This window comes from Zonotrichia leucophrys, chromosome 7 (assembly GCF_028769735.1).
Source record: "Zonotrichia leucophrys gambelii isolate GWCS_2022_RI chromosome 7, RI_Zleu_2.0, whole genome shotgun sequence".
Lineage (NCBI taxonomy): Eukaryota > Metazoa > Chordata > Aves > Passeriformes > Passerellidae > Zonotrichia > Zonotrichia leucophrys.
Genome location: NC_088177.1, coordinates 10840014 through 10862689, shown reverse-complemented (window position 1 = coordinate 10862689; position 22676 = coordinate 10840014). Strand labels below are relative to the sequence as shown.

Sequence of the window (22676 nt, the reverse complement as noted above, 5' to 3'; positions counted from 1 at the left end):
GTTCTTAAAGGATTAGGCTTTAATTCAAAGTTTTAAAAAATCAGAACTACCCAGTCCCTAACCAGATGCATTGAGGGGAAATTCTGATTGCAGTGGAGTCAGTGGGAGCTGGGGCACAATTTCACACCCTGTGTTTCTTTATAGTCATTTGAGAAGACTCACAAAATTATGTCCAGATATTTTTTATTTAGATTTAGCCACCTTGTAAGGGTGGTGGTTGAAAGCAGCACAAAGTCATCCTAATCCTCATCACTGACTGACATCCCTGCCGATGGCATGCTGTGTTTCCATACTCCATCCCTTCTTTTCCTGCAATTTGTCCTGCATAAATTTATCTTGCAAGTTATTTCCATTAGGATGGAATATAGTTTTTATTTGCCATTTTGAGATAGCTCAGAAAGTCTGATGAATTTAGCTGAGCTTTAATATTAATGGAACAGACTGTAGCATTTGTAATCCATAATTTTGTTTGAAGAAGTTGGAGTAAGAAGTGTTAACATTTGCATGAGTGAAATTTCTGGATATACATGCTTTTCTTTTCTGCCACACAAAAGTGCAGTGTTGTACTTGAGTTATATTGTTTTCGATCTGAAAAAACCCTCATGTCATTTATGTGTCACTAGTAAGAAAGAGAGAAAATACTTCAGTATAAAAGGAAGGGAATTTAACTATAAATAAGCCAGTAGTTTTCTCTTAATTAATCAATACACTTTCTTTAAAATGTGGCATGCTGAGTGTTTTTCAATAGTTTAATTGGCTTTTGTAAACTATGCTAATTCATTCTCTCTTAAAATACCTTTCTCTTCTATGGATTCTCTTTACAGATCATACAAAAAGGAAATACAATTTAAAGTATTGTTTTCTACAGCAGCAAAAAATGATTTTGAGTGACAATCAATTGACTTGTGCCTTTTTTCTTTGAAATGGAAACAGGTTCCAGGCCTACCTCTTTGAAGTGTGAAATGTGTTCTGCCTGCATTTCATTCACTATTGAAATGTGGGTGCTTGTCGGGGGAACCAGAATATCAGAACTGAACATAAAGCTTCAGGGAGAATTCTGCATTCTGAGTCTGGGTTGGTTTTGTTGTTGGACAGGACCAGTCCTGGTTTTGAAAGCAGTGAATGTGGATGTGTGTGCAAACATCAGGGAACAGATCCACCAACAGCCCTGGGCAGTTCTGCACTTTGTGCATCACTTTGCAGGGAGAAACCCTCCCTCGGTGAAATCTGGGGGACCAAAAACTTCCTACTCTGAGTAAAACTGGCAGCAGGAGGGACTTAGGTTTTATTTAAGACAAACCACCTACCAAGCAACCATTAGCCAAAATGAAACCCATGTTTTAGAGCAATAGGGTGGTTTCTAAGTGAGCTAGAAATGCTGTTTTTACTCAGGGAATGGCTGCAGTCATTCCTTTGCCCGAGTCATTAACAGTACACCAGCAGGAGGGGATATGGGATGCCAGGGAAGGTGAGGAGCTGGGGTAACCATGTCCTGCCCTACATGTTGCTCTAAGTGAGCTTGAGGAAATGGTCTCAATTATTTCCTAAGGGACACTGCAGTTTGGCCATCAAGAAAGCACTGGAGTCATCCTCACACTGTACACCCTGAGAAAGTTCTTAGAAGCTCTGTGTTTCTGAAAGGTGACAATTCTTGGGTTGATGGAGCTTTCCTTTTATGAGTACTGGCATCAGAATACTTCTAAAACCAGTGAAGAGGTTTCTCCTTTGCAATGAAGTGAGCATTGGATTTTCAGAACTCTCATTTTAGTTAGAAGAAAACTTACAGCAATGTTCTAGTTTAGTCTTAGTATTGTTTTTCCAGATTAGGTATTAATCATATGATTTCCTTTCCTAAAAGATAGTAAACAGCCTCAGCCCTAGGACTGAGCCTGGGAGAGCCCTTTAACTCAGTGCCAGCTGGATTGATCCTGCTGATCCCACCCCTGGAACTCAGGAGAACCCTTGGACCATGTAATTTCTCATCCTGCTTTATTGACCATATCTCTCACTTGTGGCTGTACAAATACAGGAGGTTTGCTCTGACCTACAGAGGCAAAAAATGATGGAAAAATGATTGTCACTTACTTGTAAAAGCCTAGGCTGACACTGAATTTACAAACTCCTCACTCTCTGAGTGTGGAACATGTGAAGGTTCTCAAACCTTCCTCTATCTATGGGAACCACAGCAGCAGCTTTCTAGGAATTGCCTGGCGCTTGAAGGTTCAGAGTGAAAGGTGTGTGATCCCTGTAAAACAGGGGTTGCACTTCCATGGAGCTAGGCTGCCCCTTAGGGATCCTTACAGGAAATTCTGCCTCTTGGAACACTAGGGGAGAGCAGGTGCCATTTACAGCAGAATTCCAGATGTTCCCTTGGGAATTTTACGTGCAGGAGACTCCACATCCTGGCCATGTGCAGTGCTGCTGGATGCTCTGCCATTGATGCATGCAGGGCAGCAGAATGCTCCTGGAAGCCTGACAGCAGTGAGAATTTGATTTTCAACTTTGCACTTGGGAGGTTATTGAAGTCGGAGGGAGCGATCCACCCTTATTGATCAGCATCACTCCACTTTATTCATCAATCAGGCACCTTTTATAACCGTGTTAATTCACTTCATGCATATTGCAAAATCTGAGCTCCTGATAGGTTGTAGAGAAAACTTCAGCTCCTCCTTTTGTTTACAATACCTGAAGTTAGTTTACTGAAACCAAGATCAGTGTTCTCACCATAATATGAAAGGATCTCAAAACCTTCATATCTATTCCCAGACTGACTGTCTGCTCCCAGTAGCAGCCAAGGACAGAACAGCCTGAGAATCTTGTTGTTTATATGAAAGGTGGCTGAGAACCTTAATTATTTACAGAATCAAGCCTGGGAAAGGCTGCTTTTTTCCTTTAGCTGAATCCTTCCATGGCCTCTTTCTTTAAGCCATGCTTGAACCAGGCTGTCCACAGGAGGTGGACTGGGGGAATGGCTGAGGCAGGTTGACATCCCTGTGGGAATCACCATGGAAGCTTTTACCTGTTGGGAGCAGTGTCAGGAAGGAATACAACATGCCTTTGGAAATAGTTGTGTTACTATCTCATTTAAACTGTCTATTAGAAATGGGCCTTGGGGGTGGTGTGTCAAAACAGAAACATTTCCAAATGCATCACAGCGTGCTCCCAACACACAGAGCTGATTTGGCAGGGTGCTGCCATGATTCAGTGGTGTTTGTCCTGATGTTTGGGAGAACAGCAGCAGATCCTGTGTCATGGGAAATCCTTTACTGTTACCCCTCTATGGCACTGGATGTCAGCTGGGCTTCTTGATTTGCTGTCACTGACATTCTCTGCCTACCCTGCTACAGATGAATCACCCCAAACTTCATTTCTGTTGTCTTCCTGACCTGATCTCTCTGCCTGGTACCACTTGTTCCTCTCCACTGAACCTTGCATCCCCACCCATTTGTTCCCTGGGGCTGCAGGAGACCATCTGATGCTTTTGTTACTCTCAGGATTCTTTTAAGGACAGAACAGAATGTTGCAGCCAGACCTTTCAGATAGAGATTTTTTTTTTTACCCTCTCATGTTTTCAATCCCTCCAATGCAGTGCTTACAATAGAATAAATTGTCCATTGTCTTGCCCTCCTTCTATATTTTTATAATATTTAAACATTTGTAGGTGTAAGTACATAAGAGAGAAACTGTAGAGAAATTCCATTAACATTTTCAGATATGTAATTTGTTTCCTATTAACCTAGGGGAAGAAATTAATGAAAATTTACTGTGTTAAAGCTGAGAAATAAGTTTTCTGGAAATTAAGCATTTGAGGTTTTTTTATATATTTATTGAATATTTAGGACACCAGCACTTAGCTGTAGGCACTGGGGAATAGTGTGAAAACACAAATTTCTCTATGTTAAACATTTGCTGTCTAACTTGCCATTGAATTTTTTTAAAAGTTTACAGATGGACAAGAAATTGGAAGTGCTGTTGGGAGTGTTTGTTGTCTTCGGCTACAGCCAGTTGCAGGAAGCCTGGCACTGGAAATCTCCAAGCAGTGGGAAGCAGGAACTGGTCTAACTGATGTGAGAGACAAGGATGTTCTCCAGTCAGCCCTCTCCAGGGGAGCAGATTTAGGGACACAGCAGGTTTCTTGCCCTGCAGTTTTGTGCCACTCTTCTGTGTGGTTACAAAACCTTCTGCCTCCTCTTCCTCATCCCCAGCCTGCAGGGAATGCTCTCCCAGCATGTCATGGGCAGTCAAACTGGTTCCTCTAAGCAGCATTGAGGGAGTTTGTGTGTCAGGGTCTCTGTGACGCCTTTGTCAAGCTCTGCCTTAAGTGTATCAGTGATCAGGTGTCAGGAATCAATAAATAATGAGGAAAAAATGCCCAAGAGGTGTTTCCGGGGCTGGAAATGATCCACATGTGTGTATGCAGCTAGCTAAAATAAATTCCTTGCAGAACCCAAAGCTTCACATTTCTATCTCTTTTTCTCTGGCAGAAACATGTCAATTTTAAGAGTATTCATGTGTTTAGAATGATCAGATTCTAACGACCTGCACTGTGTGCACAACTAACATTTTTTTACTTCTTTACACAGCAGGTTTCTTGCCCTGCAGAGTTCTGTGCCACTGTTCTGTGTGGTTATAAAACCTTCTGCCTCCTCTTCCTCATCCCCAGCCTGCAGGGAATGCTCTCCCAGCATGTCATGGGCAGTCAAACTGGTTCCTCTAAGCAGCATTGAGGGAGTTTGTGTGTCAGGGTCTCTGTGACGCCTTTGTCAAGCTCTGCCTTAAGTGTGTCAGGAATCAATAAATAAAGAGGAGAAAATGCCCAGGAGGCCTTTCAGGGGCTGGAAATGACCCAGATGTTTGTATGCACCTAGCTAAAAAAAAAATTCCTTACAGAATCCAAAACTTGATATTTCTATCTCTCTTTCTCTGGCAGCAACATGTCAATTTTAAGAGTATCCATGTGTTGAGAATGATGAGATTCTAAAAACCTGCACTATATGCACAACATCTTTTACTTCTTTACACAGCAGGTTTCTTGCCCTGCAGAGTTCTGTGCCACTGTTCTGTGGGGTTACAAAACCTTCTGCCTCCTCTTCCTCATCCCCAGCCTGCAGGGAATGCTCTCCCAGCATGTCATGGGCAGTCAAACTGGTTCCTCTAAGCTGCATTGAGGGAGTTTGTGTGTCAGGGTCTCTGTGACACCTTTGTCAAGCTCTGCCTTAAGTGTATCAGTGATCAGGTGTCAGGAATCAATAAATAATGAGGAAAAAATGCCCAAGAGGCCTTTCAAGGGCTAGAAATGACCCAGATGTGTATATGCACCTATCAAAAAAAAAAAAAATTCCTTGCAGAACCCAAAACTTCACATTTCTATCTCTGTCTGTGGCAAATACACGTCAATTTTAAGAGTATCCATGTGTTTAGAATGATGAGATTCTAGCAACCTGCACTGTGTGCACAACGAACATTTTTTACTTCTTTTCCCTGAAGGACATGTCAGAACAAGTGCAGAGCTGAGACAAGAGGAGGGCAGCTCTCTGGGATTGCTGGGGCTGGTGTTGATGGCTGAGCTGAGCCGTGGTGCTGTGGTTTGCCACAATTCAGGCAAGGCTGGCTGGAAAACAGGTTGTTCTTTGTGTGTGTGTATGGTGTGTGTATATGCATATACATAGCAGAGTGTTTAATCAGAGTTAAGAGGTGCTAGAGCAGTGTCAGAGCGCAGCAGACAGAGCCCTGTTGCATCTCTCATTCTGAGGTCTTTCCCTCCTGGGCTCATTTATCACCCATGTCAATTGCTGTGAAACATGATTCCATCTTTCCACTGTTTTTCTCTGCTTTTTCCTCAATTCTTTCTTGTAAAGCAAAAAAAGAAAAAAAAAGCTGTCCTTGTTTTGTTTATTTGAGAAATGCCTTTTTCACATTCCTTATCTTACAGAGACTCTGTGCTTGGGCATCTGTCAGTGTGTTCCTTCTGCATTGATTGCACACAGATTTCCTTCTGGATTTGAAATGTGCTTTGTCTTCTCTGCCCTGGTCTGTGTGTTGTAGCTGCCACTTCTGCATCATGGAGTCATTGCAAAAAGAATGTTTTACCATTCCTTTTCTCTCATCCTTTGGGCTATGGTGCAGAAAACTCTTGCTCTCCAGTGTTTCTTCCAGGCTTAGCCATTGGGACATGGGAAAATGTGAAAAATGTGCTATCCACACCCTAAAATGGCAGAGGGAAACAGCAACATTTGTTATTCATAGGATTCTTTATGCTGGGCTTTTTCACTTCAAAGGGAATTGTAAACCAACCAACCCCTTCATCATTTGATCATTTATCATTTGATAATTTGAAGGCAAACAGCAGAAAAGACTTGGCTTACAAAACAGCATTAGGAGGCTTTTTAGAATCCCTAACAACCAATCTGAGGTAAAAATATAAAATATTCCACTACTGATTTCTTTGCACATCTGAAAAGGATAAAAAGTACAAATATTTTGGAAATTGATTTGTGTTATATATATTTCTATTTCACTCTCTGTGGAAGCCTGATCTAGTAGCCCTCAGGGAGGAGAGAAATGAAGAGCAATAGTCACAAGTTACTGAGCTGGAGGTGTGTTAACAGCAATGGGAGCACAGGCTCGGCTCTGGTTCATTCCTTTCTGGCCTCCCCTCTGTCCCTGCCTATTAACTGTGAGCAAGCTGGGTGTTACCCCCTCCCCTGCTGCTTTTGGGAGGTGTGGGAGTTCTGAGTGTAGTAGGCAATTCCTGCCCTCTGGTGATTGTTTGTGCCCCTGGGTTTTGTTGCTTGGGTGGAATTTGGTCCTTTGGAAGGGAATTTCCTACTGCTCCTTTTCTCTGTGCAAGGGCCTTCTTTGTACATTATCCTGCATTACTGATTTGCTTTTGGACACTTCCTTGAGGAGGCTGGTGAAGGCACCTCATGCCTCTTGCAGCCTCAACACCTGCAAAGACAGAGATGAGCTCTGCCAGGTCCTTACAGCCCATCCTTTGCTCCCAGTGAGTGTTGGTGGTGTCTGTGAGCTGCAGCCCCTGGGCTCACAGCCTTGGGGTCTCATTGCAGTCACAACTTGCTGCCCCACCTCATCCTTTCCCTCCCTGGTTCCTTTTTCTCTGCCCACACAATCACAGTTTCTCTCTCCTGTGCCCACACAAATGCCACTGCTGGTGTCCTGTTCTCCTGGTGCCCCTCCTGCTGTGGGCACCTCTCCTTGCCCTCAGGCAGCTCCTTTAGATTTCACTGGCATTGGAGCTGCATTGCAGCTGCTCCTGACGGGCAGGGATGTTTGATCCAGGACACATTCCTGATGAATGCAAATCAATGCTATTTTTCCTGTTCAATGGTAGATAAGGATCCCTTAAGCCAACCCTTTTCCCACTGTTTCTGCACCTGTGTTCCTGCTCCTCCCTGTGTGTGCCAGGTAGGGCTGTGGAAGGCTGAGTTAAGCCCAGAGAGCCAGCAGGGATGGCTGGTGTCTCCAGAGCCCCTGGAAGTGCTCAGTGTGCTCAGCTGCACTCATTTGTTCTGTTTGGTTTTGGGAAATGGCACAAGGAGCAGGAAGCTCAGGGAAGCTGGAATCACTTTCGTTGAACCACAGGATGGTTTCAGCATCTCTCAAGCAGAGAAGTGACTGCTTAGTTAAACATCAAGGGTGATGGAACAAAATGGCAGAAATGATCCTGGCTTCCCCCTGTGGAGTGAACCAAACCTTGGAGAAGTCCTGGAGTCCCAAATTCACCTGCACATGCCAGGGCCACAGCCAGCTCCAGGGCTCTGCCATGGCACATGGAAGGGGAAGGAAGGATTCTGTGCCTGTGGACTCAGAGCCACTGAGCTTTAATGGCCATTGCAGATAAATGCTTCAAAAGGAAGAGTTTTACCACTGTCATCCTCCTAGTATAAATAGGTTTTGGAAGAATATTAGGTTAAATCATGCTGGCTAAATCAATAGAAATGATTTCACCTTCCTTCTCTCAAAGAAGTGTTTATGCCGTTGCTTTTCTTAGAATTTTTCCATTTATTTATCTGTATAGCTCACTGCATGGCTCTGGATTTTTGGCCTGCTTTACAACATATTTTGTGAAGAAAAAAAAATGTTTCCATTGCTTAGTGACTAGGGGATGGTGGCAGATATAAAAAGAAAAAAACCACATGTCCACTGTGTCCTTTGAATCAGATGTAGGCATAAAATTTTCCAAGAGCTGAAAACCTGGGGAAAATTTTAGAAAGGGTTTTATTTAGAGTTAAAAGTAGAATGGAATAGAAAGCTCCTTCAAAAATACAGAGGTGAATGGGTGAATAAACTTGTTTGAATCCTGTAGGATGAGCTATCTCACCACCATGTGACAGGAACGTTGGCTGAGTTGATCATACTCTGATCCAGGGGGAAAAGTTGCATAGTTTCTCATGAGCTGGCTCCTCACTTTCCTTGAAATTCAAATTTTGATTTGCTGTAATGGATACAGAAAGAGGAAGATAGTTTTTTTCCAAAACAAAAGTGAGAAAATGACATTTAAAATTGTAATGTCCCTCAGGGGAGAGATATCTGTGCTGTATTGTTCAGAGGGATGTGTCTCAGCATGGGATCCACTTTTCAGTTCTGTAATAATCTCCTGAGGTCCTTGTGGCCTCTAAACAAGGTCACTGCACAGTGTGGGGAAAACTGGAAGGATGGTCTTCTCTTGCTGTCTCTGGCTATAAGTATTATGAGAAATACATTTATACAGTTTGTGTGCAGTGTGGATGTGAACAAAGAGGTTTAAATTTTTAAGTCTGAGAAATGCTAGGCAAATGGGGCACTCCTGTGGGTGCTCCCTGAGCTGTAACTGCTGGAATTTCTGTACCTCTAGTGCTTTCCTGCCTTTTTTTTTTCCCTTGGCTTGTGGTTAGCTAATTAATAATTTGTGTTAGTTATGGTGAGGGGATCTGTGGAGATGTGAATTAATACTTGGTTTATATTAAAGAGTGACATGATTGATGTGCTAATTACACAGATACTTGTTCTCAATATTCTACTTTATTACATAGAAATATGAAGGCCAGCTGCAATAGCAAGCTCTGCTAATATATAAACACACACAATAACAAGGGCAAGATGAATGATTTTCCAGGTTCATAAAATGTCTCTTTTTTTTTTTTCTTCACCACGTACAACTTGGACAACACCTGGAATATCCTCAGTGGATAGGAGGGTGCTGGGAATGGGGGCTCGTGGCTGCTGGGGTTGGTATCAGCTGCTCTCTGCACAAGTGGCAGTAGTAAAGCTGAAGGATGTAATTAATCCTGCTGACACCAAAATAAATTGGTGCAGTTTGATGTCCAGCTCTGCTTTGTGGGGCTAATTGTGTGCATGAAATTATGCATGTAACTGAAGCTTGTGACTTCTTTACAGCCAGAACTCAAAGCACAATTCAGGAGCGTGTTTTAAAGCAGCATAGTGATGCTCCATTTCTGTGTCCCCCTCAATTATCCATGTTCTGTATTTGCTCTTATTTGAAACACTGGCATTTGTAGAAGGAGCCCAAATACTTGCTTGTTATATGTGCAGGATTAAGTATTAAATAGAGCATTATAAAGCTCTGCTGTTTTATACACATGTATAAACATAATATCTGCTTTATTTATGATTTTTAAGAGAGATTTTTGGTGCGGTTTAACAGACTGACATATTTTGGTACAGCTGCCTTCTGCATTTTCTTACTTGTAAAGCCTTAACAGCCAGAGTGCATTTATTTGTACAGGTTTGCAGGAGTGAAATAAACCAGACCAAATATATTTCAAAAGCTTTAAAAACAGTTTAAAGTAGATGTTTCTATAAATCCCTATTTTATTATTGGAAGTGCAGCTATTTCATGACATAGGATATGGGGTATTGTTTCCTTTTTCCCTGCTGGAGGACACACAGAGCTGATCAGTGGCATTTACAGAGGGAGAACCAAGCACATTAAGCAACTGTTTGCACAGAGCTATATGCTGAAATACTAAGTCAGTCCAAATTCCCATGAACTTTAATGGTATTTTTTTTTCTTCTAAGCAATTCTCTGTACAAGCCTCATTAAATGAAGAAAGGATTTCTATTGATTACGTTAACTTTAACACCTGGCTGGGAGGATTCAAGTGTGAACACTGCTAAACTCTGTCCTTGTTACACGCAAAGGAAAATAATATGTTGGGATGTGGAGAAATCCCAAACAGCCCTTTGAAAGCGTGCTACTTTGGAGCTGGAATCAGAGTCAGAGAAAGGTTAGGGTTGGAGGGGACCTTAAAGATCATTAGTAAAGGATTGTGGTGGATAAAAATGAGTGTTGGAGCCAATTCTGGGGCAGGTGCTGCACATTAAAGGTGTGGCTGTGTGACAGCACAGCACCACAGGAATTAGTTCTTTGGCCAAGCCATGTAATTTTGCAGAATTGAACCCTGGAGTTTCTCTGGATGTTCCTTTGTATGGTTTTGTTGTGGCTGTGGTGGTGTTCACAGGGGTCCCAGGATGAGGAAAGAGATGAGAATGTTGACTCCATGTTTCAGAAGGCTGATTTATTATTTTATTACATATGTTATATTAAAAGAAAATTATATACTAAAACTATACTAAAAGAATAGAAGAAAGGATTTCATCAGAAGGCTGGCAAGGGAAAGGAATGGAATGATAATAAAATCTTGTGACTGACCAGACAGTCTGAGACAGCTGGGCTGTGATTGGCCATTAATTAAAAACAACCACATGAGCCAATCACAGATGCACCTGTTGCATTCCACAGCAACAGGTAATCATTGGTTACATTTCATTTCTGAGGCCTCTCAGCTTCTCAGGAGAAAAAAATCCTAGAAAAGGATTTTTCATAAAATATGTCCATGACATGTGGCCTGTGGAAGAAGGATTTCAATGTGTCGTTTGTGGTGTTATGAATTGCAGGGGGAGCTCAGATGCCTCTCCCTGCGCTTTGGGAGCTGAGCAGGAGAACCCTGGTACTGCAATGACTGCCCAGACTCTGCTTCAGCTCTCTGGGGATTTTTATCTGTGCTGTGGCCACTTGAGGATACAGAGCTTAAGCTGTTCAAGCTGAGATTGCTGCCTTTTCAACTCCACATGGCAGGGGAACAGACAAGGCTCCTTTTAGATGACTACAGCTTTATAGAGTGGCTCCCTAAAACTCTGTATTTGTCAAGTGGACATTATTATTTGTATCTTTTTAAAAGAAACCCAAAGCCATAATTTTTTTTTTTCACTTTGAAAATGGATCATATTAAAATTGGAGTTAATGTGATGTGAAGTATTCTGCTGAATTTGAGTAATCAATGGTAATAAAAATAGTCCATTTAATGGTGATTTAAATTCCTCTGTTTCTGCATCTGTAACATTAGAGTGGAATCTTGTCTGTTTTTCACTTTAAGCAATCTACTTTAAACTACTTACATAGTAAGCATTATTTACTGCTTTTAGGATTACCCTAAACTAATTTAAGATGTGCCTCATTGGTTTTCCTACTCCATGGAATAAAAAATTACCAGCATTGGTCTTTTAAGTGCATTTTGCACTTCTGCAATTACCATATTGATGATTGTTTTTCCTGTGACAAATAGGCTATGGAGTTCTGTTGCACTCTTGACTTCCTAGTGGTTCTTAAATTTGCAGCAATAGTGAGCTCTGTGAGGCATGATGGGGGGTTGGTGTGCAGTGTATATTTGTCAAATGTAAATGGTATTCTACAGATGTTAAAATTAGAATGTGTGAGAGAGCCATGTGCAGCTACACTTGATCAGCTGTTTTGGTAAAGCTGCTTAAGGATTGGCTTTCAGGTTGCTGGGTTTTAGTGAGTACAAAGGGGTTATTTTTAGTGGTACAAAATATTCTGATGTTTTGAGTTGAGAGGAACTTGAGCTTTTACTTAAAGAGAAAAAAAAAAAAACCACAAACAACTTGTATGGTCTTTCTGGTGATATTAAGCTGGTGTCACACACAGAGGTACTGCTGGAAAGTTCACAGCTTAGACATCACCTGTGCAGGTACTCAGTGAGCATCCCAACATTTCATCCAGAGATTTCATCTCTGCAGCAGCTGTTGGCAGCTTCCATCCCCAGCATGCCAGATCCTGGTCACTAAATGGCCACTGCCTGGGCAGAGACAGGCAGCAATGCAGATGTGCTTACTCTCAAAGGGAAACTCTAATTTGAGTTGTGCTTCATCAGAACCAATCTTGTAGGTCTGTCTGTGAGGCTTTGCTGGGTGATTGGTGCAAGCTGTGGTGCCCAGTTCATTCACCACTTCCTCTAAGACACCGTTAGCTTTTTACACAATAGATGGCATGATAACAACATTTCCTGGGAGTCTCTCTCATGTCAAAGGTAAGCAGGCACCCTTCTCATTCATAGCTCTCTGGCATCTAAAATGAAGCACTGATGTTTAAATGTGTAAAAAAATTATTTTAGACATGTTAATCTCTGGGATTTTGGTAGTCTCTATTTCTTCTATTCCAACTTCTTTTTCTCTGTGCATGCTGGAAGTTGAAGGAAATTGTGAGACCTAATTCTAGTTTTCATAAAGTTATGTGGATCTGGGCCTCTCTAAGGTTGTTTTCCAGTTTTGAAGAGCTTTGCTTTCTACTTTCTTCCCTGCAATGCCTATGGACAGTGAATGGGGAGGAAAGATGGGAAGAGAATTTGCCAAATACACCAAATATTGTGTAGCAAACATTCTAGAAATTCCATGGTCTCCAAGGGCTTGGCTTTGGTATTATTTGGTCAGATTCTCAAAGGTCCTTCACTTTCTGTGGACTAGCATTTGTCTCCAGGCCACAGTGTAGGAATATGGGCTTTTTATTTTTCATGAAGAGGCATGTGATGCACACACAGTGGGACACAAAGTGGTCATGGCAAAATGAAACCGAGGTGTTCTCAGCTTTTTTGAGTCTCACACAGAATATGAGAAAACCACAAATCTGTTTATAAATGAGCTCTACATTTCTTTCCATGGGAGCGATGACTTGAAGTCTCCCAGAAATTTTGTCCCTCTTTTGCTCTAAAAGTCTGTATTTGTTGACACTGCTCTTTATCCCTCACTATAGCCCAGTGTGAAGAGAATGAAGACTAATTTTTGGAAGCAGGATAAATGGCAGCCCTTGGGGTGAAAGTGCTAACAAAGGGTAAAAACTGAAATCTGGAATCCCATCGTTTTAATTTGGATATGACTCTGGAAAAGGTGTTTTATTCCAAATATGCTTTGAATTGAAAATTTGTAGCTTGCATGACTTTGAGTCTTCAGGGGTTTGTTTTGTAGATATCAGTAAGTCATGAAAAACATTACAATTTAAACAGAATGAAGACACCTTTCAGAAAACTCCTGCAAGCTTGCCTGTAAGGCTCCCATAGGTGTCAGAGAAACTCATGAGTACCAGCAGTCATTTTTATATGTAAGTGTTTTTTATTATTCCAGACTCTTCTGTCAGGGTTCTTTGATACATCTTAATAAATGCTAGAACTCCCTTACTTAAGAAATTCCATGTTATAATTTTTGGGTCTAGGAAGAGATAAAGGAATATGTAGCAGCTGGCAGAGTCAGCTGTGAAGATTGTTCAGTGTGGTCAATGTGCATTACAAGGAATATTTTCAGGGCTTTGTCAAAATGTAAATCTCTAAGTAACAACACTTGGAATATATCTTCAGCATTTTCCCCCCCTCTGGAAGTGTCCCCCAAAAAAAGTTTCTCTACTTCTTCTCTTCCAACTTTTCTCTGTGCATGCTGGAAGTTGAAGGAAATTCTGAGACCTGTTTCTAGTTTTCATAAAGTTATGTTCATCTGGGCCTCTCTAGGTTTGTTTTCCAGTTTTGAAAAGCTTTGCTTTCTACTTTCTTTCCTATGGATAGTGAAACGGAGAAGAAAGATGGGAAGAGGATTTGCCAAATACACCAAATATTGTGTAGCAAGCATTCTAGAAATTCCATGGTCTCCAAGGGCTTGGCTTTGCTCAAGAGGGTAATAATTTTCTGTGAGTGATTGTACATAATTCCATAGCAGAGGCAGGAACTGCAAACAGGAATATGACTTGATTCTCACACAAATATTCAGAAATCCTTAACTCATACTGCCTGTGAAGATTAATCCATGGATTAATCTTCACAGGATTTCTTCCAGGAATTCTGAGGAATGACATGGCAGAATATTGAAGAGTCAGGCTGTAATTTTCTTAAGTCAGGGTTTTCTATGGATTTTTTCTCTGGGGTAGTAATTAGAGTTTAATATGCAGCTGGCCTGATTTTAAAGTAAAATTCTACAAAAATAAACCAGAATAATTAACTATCACAACAATTTAGCAGCGGAAATGGCTTTTCCTATATGTAGGGTTTTAAAATGTATTGTGTTCCTTTCTAAAGGGTGGGTTTTAATACAAACCAAATGTAGTGGCTTAGGCCAGGAACTTCTTGGTTGAACTCCACAGGCTGCATTTCAGTTTGGGTATTTGCTTAGGAAATCAGTTCTGTTCAGTGTTTTCATTAGCAGAGAGGAGGATGGAATACAGAGTAGCTTATAAAGTATGCAGATGACACCAAGCTGTGAGGATCTGAAAATGCTTTTCTGTATCAGATCAGAATTCAAAATAAACTTGGCAAATTGCAGAGATGGTCTGAAATCAGCAAGAAGAACTCGAATTAAGTGAAGTGCCACATGATATATTTAGGGAAAAGAATTTAGATACACAAATTCAAGGTACAAAAAGGTTTTCCTCTGTTAAGAGGAAAAACAGGTGACAAAGTCAACAGTATACTGCTGCTGCAAAGTAAGGAAATGAATTCTGGAATGTGTGAAGGGGGATGCTGTGTCTCTAATGCTGGGTAATTAGTCCAAATTAGGGCTGGTGAGGTCTGAGTTGGCATGCTGTATCCATGTTTGGTTATGACTTCTAAAAAGCCTCTGGAAAACTGCCTAATTTAAGACAATGTTGGTAACAGCCATCTGATATCTAAAGATTTTAAGACAAAAGGGAGAGGGAAACTTTCTCCATATTCCTGAGTGAAAAATTAAGGGAAATTTTTTGCTGTTTGTACTCACAGTGATGAAGGTTGTGTTCTGTAAAACACTTTTTGAAGCCTGAGCCCAGAAAAAGCCACCTAGAGCTGTTGTAGAAACTATTCAAGGAGAAATTATACAAATCTGTGCTGGGTGTACCTTCCTCAGCCCAAGGTGGATGAGGTGATGCCTTTCAGCATGTGTCTGTAACTCTGTGCAGGAGATAAAAATAGAATTAACAGCTTGAAAAATTCTTCTCTTGAAATGTTCTGGAAAAGTGGAATGGCTGATTTAGTGGGGAAAGCTTCCTACCCTGTGGGGCAGACTTAGCACAGCCTTGTGGGGCTGCAGCTGCTTGGGATCACGGAACTAGGGAATTTCTGAAGCCAAAATCCATTTTTCTCTCATACACATACACCTGGTTATGGAGATCACCAGAGGAAGAACACAATTCACAGCTGCTGACTTTGCCTCTTAGTCCTAACTGTGAAGAAACTATTTATTTATGTAACTTTCTTCCCACAAGAGTTTCCATTAATTCTGTCGATGGAAGCATTTTTCAGCATTACAATAGTGAAATAAAGCACAGAGCATTAAATTCTTCTCTGCCTCCAAAAGTGAGAAAGAAACACTGGCAGGAAACTGACCTTGAAAAGGTAATGCTCTGGTTTCTTAGTAATTTAGAAATCTGAGTTAATTTGATGCTCTAATTGCAAATTATATTTTTATATATTGTCCTTTATCAACCTTGATAATTTAACAGAATTTACCAACTGGCAAGTCTCAAGTACTTTTTCTTCCAAACTCTTTTATACCACAGCACTGCTCCTAATCATCTGTGAGAAAGCTGCCATGCAACAGAAGGCTGGGAATTGCTAACAGTAATGATGGAAACTAATTCAAACCAGGCCACAGGTAGAAGCTTTTGGGAAAGCAATCTGCATCTTTTCAAGCTGGTCAAGCTAGAATAGCCTTTTAGAAAAGCAGTCTCTTTCATTCCAAAGGGAGCCCAGCCATTATCTCTCTACTCAATGAGAAGGGCAAAAAAGAGGCAACGGGGCTGTATTGACGAGGGAAAGTTTTTGCCAAGTTTGCCAACATTGCCTTTTCCTTTGCTTCTCTGCCCATGAAGTGGTTCAGAAGCAGAGGTGCAGTGTGAAAAAACACAGAGGCACCTCCTTTGCCAAGCTTTGCCCCTGTTTTCTGTCTCTCCCCTCTGCTCTGGAGTTGCCCTGAGAGCTGTGATCCCTTCCAGAGGCTGCAGATCCCAGCTGATCTCATTACAGTACTCTTTTGGATGCTGGGATTTAACACTCCTAGGGGGCTGCCTTACCCTAAAAGAGTGATGTAGCATTTTTCATGAAGGGATAGTAAAAGGTGAGTGATGGGCAGTGTGAATCATGGCATAAATCATTTCAGGCACGGACGTGCAGCTTTCACTCTAGAGGAAAGCTATTAGGAAAGGATGTCAATGTTTTAACTTTTTAATTGCATTTACTTGTTTGTTGCTACTCTCATTCTTTTTGCTTTTGGCTTAATTATTTCTCCCTAAAGTATGCTGCTTACCTAATAAGTTGACTAAGCTTGAAAAATTGATTCAAATACATATTAAATAAGAGCTTGTGAACTACAGCTACAGCGAGCAGCTCCTGAGTTAGTTGGTTTCTTTAATAGCACCCTCAGTCTTAGCAAAAATACCCCAACCACTTGATCTCTTTTTCTGTTCACAGCTTTGTCAGCATCTAAATTTTATGACAATTTGAATAAATTTAAAAATCAAGCCAAGCCCCACCCCTAGATTTTGCACTGAAAATAAACAGTGGTTCTCTATGTGGAAAAAAGTGATTTGTTCTTTGCCTGCTGCTCTGGTTTAAGGCAGGTTAGAAGGGAGGTGTTTCAGAAATGTGTAACAGCTGATGCTGCAGACTAAGTGATTTTTATTCTTTTTTCCTCCTGTGGCCTGCAGTAATTATCAACAACCTTGTAAGCACAATCAAAGGAATTAATAAGTAAAGATTCTCTTAAGAAGTAATTTAGATTCATGCCTGTTGTTATTTACAGACATTTTAGATAAAAAGCTTAATGTTAGGGTGCAGAGGTTTACAGTACACAAGACTATAATGACATAAACACTTTGTGTATTATTACAAAGCTTCTAGAAAAATCCTTTTGCCCTGATGTGATTAAGGAGACAATCTTAAACAAGATTATGGATGTTTTTAAGTTACTATGCTGTGAAATTGGCACTACTCCTGGTACTGCATAACTCAGGAATATGCATGAGCCTTTAAAGGATGAGACCTCTGAAAACACATGTGGATCAACAGCATAGTTTTGACTTTTTCTCAGATTTGATCCAGGGCCAAACTTTGTTATTAAGAAGGAGATGATTTTATATTGGCACATGGTCAGATCTAATGCAGTAAAACTTGGGTAGGTTACAACACTCAGTTAAATTGATGCATTTTCATAATTGCACATGGAGTGGATAAACAGAAAGTGATCAGAGAACACCACAAAATGGATGTTCTGAATTTATCACAACTGTGTCCGTATCAGGGACTTAGAGTGATGTGTTTAATACAATTCTTTTTGGAGGCACTTTATATTGTAGGGAGAGTCCAGTTCCTGAAATTGTTTCTTTTTGAAAGGAGAACTGGGTTTGCCAAGTTAGAAAGTGTGTGCATTTATTCCACTTTACAGGAATAAATATGTTTGCTGCTGCTCTACAGCTGGGAGTGAAGATTCTGTGTGCATGTAGACTAGAATAAGGACAAACTCGACTGTGAGTTAGGAGGTTGCTTGTCCTCTAGAGATACAAGTTCAAGTCTCTGGAAGATTGTTTTCTCATTATTTTCTAGGGTGTACCAAGGTCTGCTGGCCAGTCTAGAAGGTGAACTTCAGGTACATCACGATTTTAGCAAGTTTTCTCCCGCCCAAACCCTGAGTCATAGGAGCTTGGGAAGCATCCAGGAATTTCACCAGACAGGATAGGGTTTCTTAAGCATTGCGGTGGCTGAGATCTATCATTTACTTCCAGATGGACATTTACCTAAATGAAACAAAAGATAGGAGCTTTATGCTCTGAGTATTTCCCCCTTCTTAAATTCTTTAATGGTTTGATGTTTTTTTTTTAATCCTTTTTTTTGTCTGTTTTAGCTCTTATTTTCCCCATTGAAAGCATTTTCCTTAGATAAATTCTAAGACCTCAAACAGCAATGCAAGCTATTCAGTTATGCTACGGTTGCATAATAAAACCCTGAATTAAATGTCAGTGTTGCAATTATTACTGAAGAACGCTGTCAGGTGAGATCAGGTAACTCAAGCCAAGATAAAAAAGGTGGCAGAAATGACTATATTAGAGAGAGGATGAGTTGTAACAGGCAAAATGATTGATTAGGTTGTTGTGCAGTGTTTAGTTTGAATTTTTTGGCAGGTTAATCTCAGCTGAGAGCATTTCTCTGGCAGTTTGTCCCCTTTCCTTGGCCTGTGTGGCTGAGGGGCTCTGTGGGGCAGCGGCCGGAGCTGCTCCCGCTGCCCTCAGAGTGCTGCTGCTCACCTTGGTTTTTACTTTGCTTTTCCTCATCCCCAGCCACCATCAGGTAGGTAAGGAGGGAAATAAGGCATGTGCTTCAGCAAAAGGGTGATCTCTGTGTTTTCTGGCACTCCCTTTCCCCTTTGGAAGGGAGGGACCTTCCATGACACCGCTGGTGCCCCTCAGCCAGCTGTGAGGGGAAAATGGGCCTTGCCTGGATCTGGTCTGTGTGGGCTAAATTTGTTTGTAGTGAGATCCTTGGAGCATGGGTGTGATGGAATAGTGACCTCCCTCATGCCTAAAGAGGCTGTCTGGAACAGAGGCCAGACAGAGTTAAAGAATAAAGCAGGTATTTATTAAAAGGCCTTCAATGGATGCACACTGGGCAGTACAAGAGCCCGGCTGTGGCTCCACGCAAGATGGACCCCAAGTCAGGAGTTTTCACACTTTCATAATTCTTGGTCCATTTCCATATTGGGGTTAATTGTCCAGTTACAGCTTCAGGTTATGCAGTCCCATCTCTCAGTTTTTTCTCCTCACTTTGCTGTTGTTGTTACTTTTTGGCCCTGAAGCTGCAATGGTGTCCTTGGTTCTCAGGCTGGAAAAGGATTGTTTTGTCTGACTAAACTGTGAGGAGAACTTGCTACCGCTTCATATGAAGTTCAGAGTTATATACTAATGCATTACAGAATCTGAAAAATATGAAAGCTAAAACTTAAAGCATCAGTTTCATATCAGGCCCAAGCTGGGTGGCATTGGCTGGGTGGCACCTCAAAGGTGAGTGGGAGCACCTTGGTGGCAGCTCAGGGGTGGGAAAACATGGTTAGGTTGTGCATTTCACACATGCATTGCCACAGGAACTGTTCCTAATGCTCTGGTTAACGTGTCCTTTTTCTCAGCACAACTGGCTCATGTCCATCAAAATCAGGCCTGGAATAACATTTCAGATTTTACAAACTCTCTATATTTTTAGGGCACAGTCCAGCAATATAACAGTACGTGCATGTGAACAATATCACTGGTTTCAGTAGGACTGTTAATGCCCTCTTATTTATATATATTATATATATATGTTATTTATTTATATATATGTTCTCCTCTGAGGCTGTAACCAGTATCCATCCTCTGGAATTCGGTGCATTTCAAGTCCTCACCTCCAAAACCCACCTTGATGGCAGAGAAAGAAATATCAGCAATTTCCCAACAGTTTCCATTATAAAACCAAGGTTTTCAGCCAGTTGTAACTTCACCCAAATATAACTGCTCAGCCCAGAATTTCCTGTGCTAGGTATGGTGAGCAAGGCTGATTTTTTTAATGTACGAAAATGTTGGCTGCAATCTTTCTGTCACTGGGAAAAATGCATTTGAGAGCTTTTTTTTAATCTTGCAGGAAACTTTGCTGCTCTCATATTTTGGAGTAAGAAATGCAGCAGAAGAGTTTTTTGGTCTGAAAGCAGCTTCTGGCATTAACAAGAAACCTCTTTGCCAGTACCCGGGAATGCAAATAAATTTGATCAAGTCATGAAGTTCTAAAAATTGCGTATCACAAGCAGCATCCAGTACAATGCTGTATCAGAATTTGGCAGCTGAATGCTGTCTATATTGAGAACACATTTTTCTGTATAAATTCTGGATGTGAAACCATAGAAAACCGGATATTGTCCTTGTTTCTGCCACAGAGAAACTGGGTGAGGCTGGATAAGTCACTTAGGAGTACTAAACTGGTCATTAATTTTGTGGTTTTCATTCTCTCAGTGCCTAATTTTGAGACAATTTAGGTTTTATTTCACATCCAAGCAGTTTTGTGTGTGGAATGCCCAGTCCCTCTCCTAATCAGGATGGAACCCATCTACCTGTCTAATACCTGGGGGTATGCTGGGAGAGCAGACTGCTCATGGCACAGTGGTTCCAGTGTTTCAGAAACCCTGATGCCAGGAAATTCTCCTCCATGTGGATCTGAGCTCTGCCCTCCCTCAAGTTAGTGGCTGTATTAATCCCCCAGCTGATGTTCCCCAGGCCCCTCAGGGTGCAGCACTTTCTGACCTGAAGGTTGATTTTGTGTGATGTGGTCAAGTGTGGAATGCCCTGAGACTGAAAGTATTTTGCATGTGAAGAAACTGTATTTTTATTTATGGCTCAGTCATAATAAATTAAAATAATCGATGATTGTTTTGAAAGCAAATTACTGGGAGTACTATATATCTACCATGGCAAGTGCTGAAGAGATGAGAATGTCTTATAATGCCAGAGTGAGTTGTGTAAACAAGGGTATTTATATACTCAACAGCAGCAAATCTCCCAGAGGGTTTTTTTTGTTGGGCTTGTTTTTTTTTCTTGGCTGAGTCTCCACTGATCCCACTTTATCCCCAAGGAGGAGGAGGAGAAAACTAATGTTCCTATCACACATGTTCCATTATTGATTTCCATTCCAATCCACCCAAAGTCTTCTGTGCTGGAAATAATTAGACCCTGTGAACAGAGATGAAGCAAAAATCTATACAAGGCTGGGTTGCCAGAAATGAAGACAAGGGTGCCTAATTAATGCTGCATATAGAATGCCTTTTGGATGAATGGGCTTCCCTTTCTCAGAAGCAGCTCAACAGCAGTTGTGTCACAAATTTGCTGTTAATTAAATGGTGTTCACTGTGTGCCTGTAAAAATGGCATGGAGGAAGAAAAACATTGGACAGCAGCAGCATTTTGCAAAAGCTCTGCAATTTAAAGGGAAGACTGTGAAAAACAAATTTGCAGCCTTCGTACAGACAGCAAGATATTTTCTTCTGTATGAAATTCACTTTATGGGTTTTCCCAAAGCTCCACAGGAACGTCTGGTCACTGCAGAAGTTTGGGCATTGCAGAAGCTGGACTGGGAGGGTTGAGGGCAGGCAGAATGTTCCTGGCAGCTGAGGATGGATGAGAGCACAGCTGCAGCCTGGCCAGGGCGTAAGGATTGTCCAGGAGGAGTCAGGGTCTAGAGGAACACACCAGATAAAATTTTCTCTGCGTGGAAGGTGACCTGAAGGTGATCTAAGGCTGTATAATGCAGCTTGGAAACTGAGAAGGAAGATCTTTAGGAGGAATGTAAGAGAGCTGATGAAAAGGCTTCACAACAGCCCCCACTGAGAGCAGAAATATCTGGAGAGGAAAACTGGAGGGGATCTGAAGTGTCTGAAGCAGGTTAAGAGAAAAATGTCAGCTGTGTGCACATGCAGATGGCATCAGTGGGGTTGTTGGTGCTTCAGAGGTCTCTGTAGCAGAGGGATTCTGGGACAGCTCTTCTCATCCTGTAATTTGCAGGCCATTGGTGCCTTCCCTCAGCCTTTAATTCTCTCCTTTTATCTCTATTCCCCCCTTGCTCTTGTAGATATCTGCTGTGGCCAATCTGAGTGATACAACTGCTCTCTGTGCATCTCTGGAGAATTTAAATAGCATCATTGCCTCCTTCTCTTTTTTCCTATAAATGCAGAGGAAGTTTATCCTCTTTAGGAGAAGATAGAAAGCATTTTTTTTCTAAGAAACTGGAGAATGAGTAAATCCCAGGCTCCTCGCTCGAGCAGATGGATTCAACTGATGAGTCTGTAAGAATCTTCCTAGGCTGGGCATTAAACTGCAAGAAAAGATGTTTTCTGATGAAATTCTAGTTGACATAAATATATTTTTAGCATGGGTTTGATAGAGGGAATTATTTTTCCCACTCTAGTAGATGCTGTGCTTCTGGTTTAGGAATTTTATGAAATAAAATTGAGTGCAGGAGAAAGGTGCTAATAAAAAAGAAGTTTTTATGACATTGTGCCTCCTAAGTCCTCTCTTTTCTCCCCATCTGGGTGCTTAGCATTGTCTGTCTCTCTCCTCTCATTCTGCTTTAATAAGCTTTTTTCTCTCCGACCTGTCGGCCCCGATGCACAGCTGAAATAGGTGCACACACAGGTTGTGATTCTTCTCCCCATTACTGCAGTTTGAGTCTGAACTCCAGATTTAATCTGCCTAAATAAGCCACTCCTGGGACTAAAATCAACTACTAGAACTTTTTGATGTTCAACAAAATAGTAAGGCATTACAATGATTTAAATCAAATAACCAAATCCATATGAAATACTCTTCTTGTTATCTTTCCAACAGATTGATTTTCTTCCCTG

At 41.3% G+C, this 22676-nt stretch overlaps 1 protein-coding gene across 1 annotated transcript in view; it reads left to right on the top strand.

Moving 5' to 3' along the window:
- The window catches only part of SPAG16 (sperm associated antigen 16), a 374208-nt gene that overhangs the window by 151584 nt on the left and 199948 nt on the right, over nucleotides 1–22676 (top strand). The gene's annotated exons all lie outside the window — the stretch shown is intronic.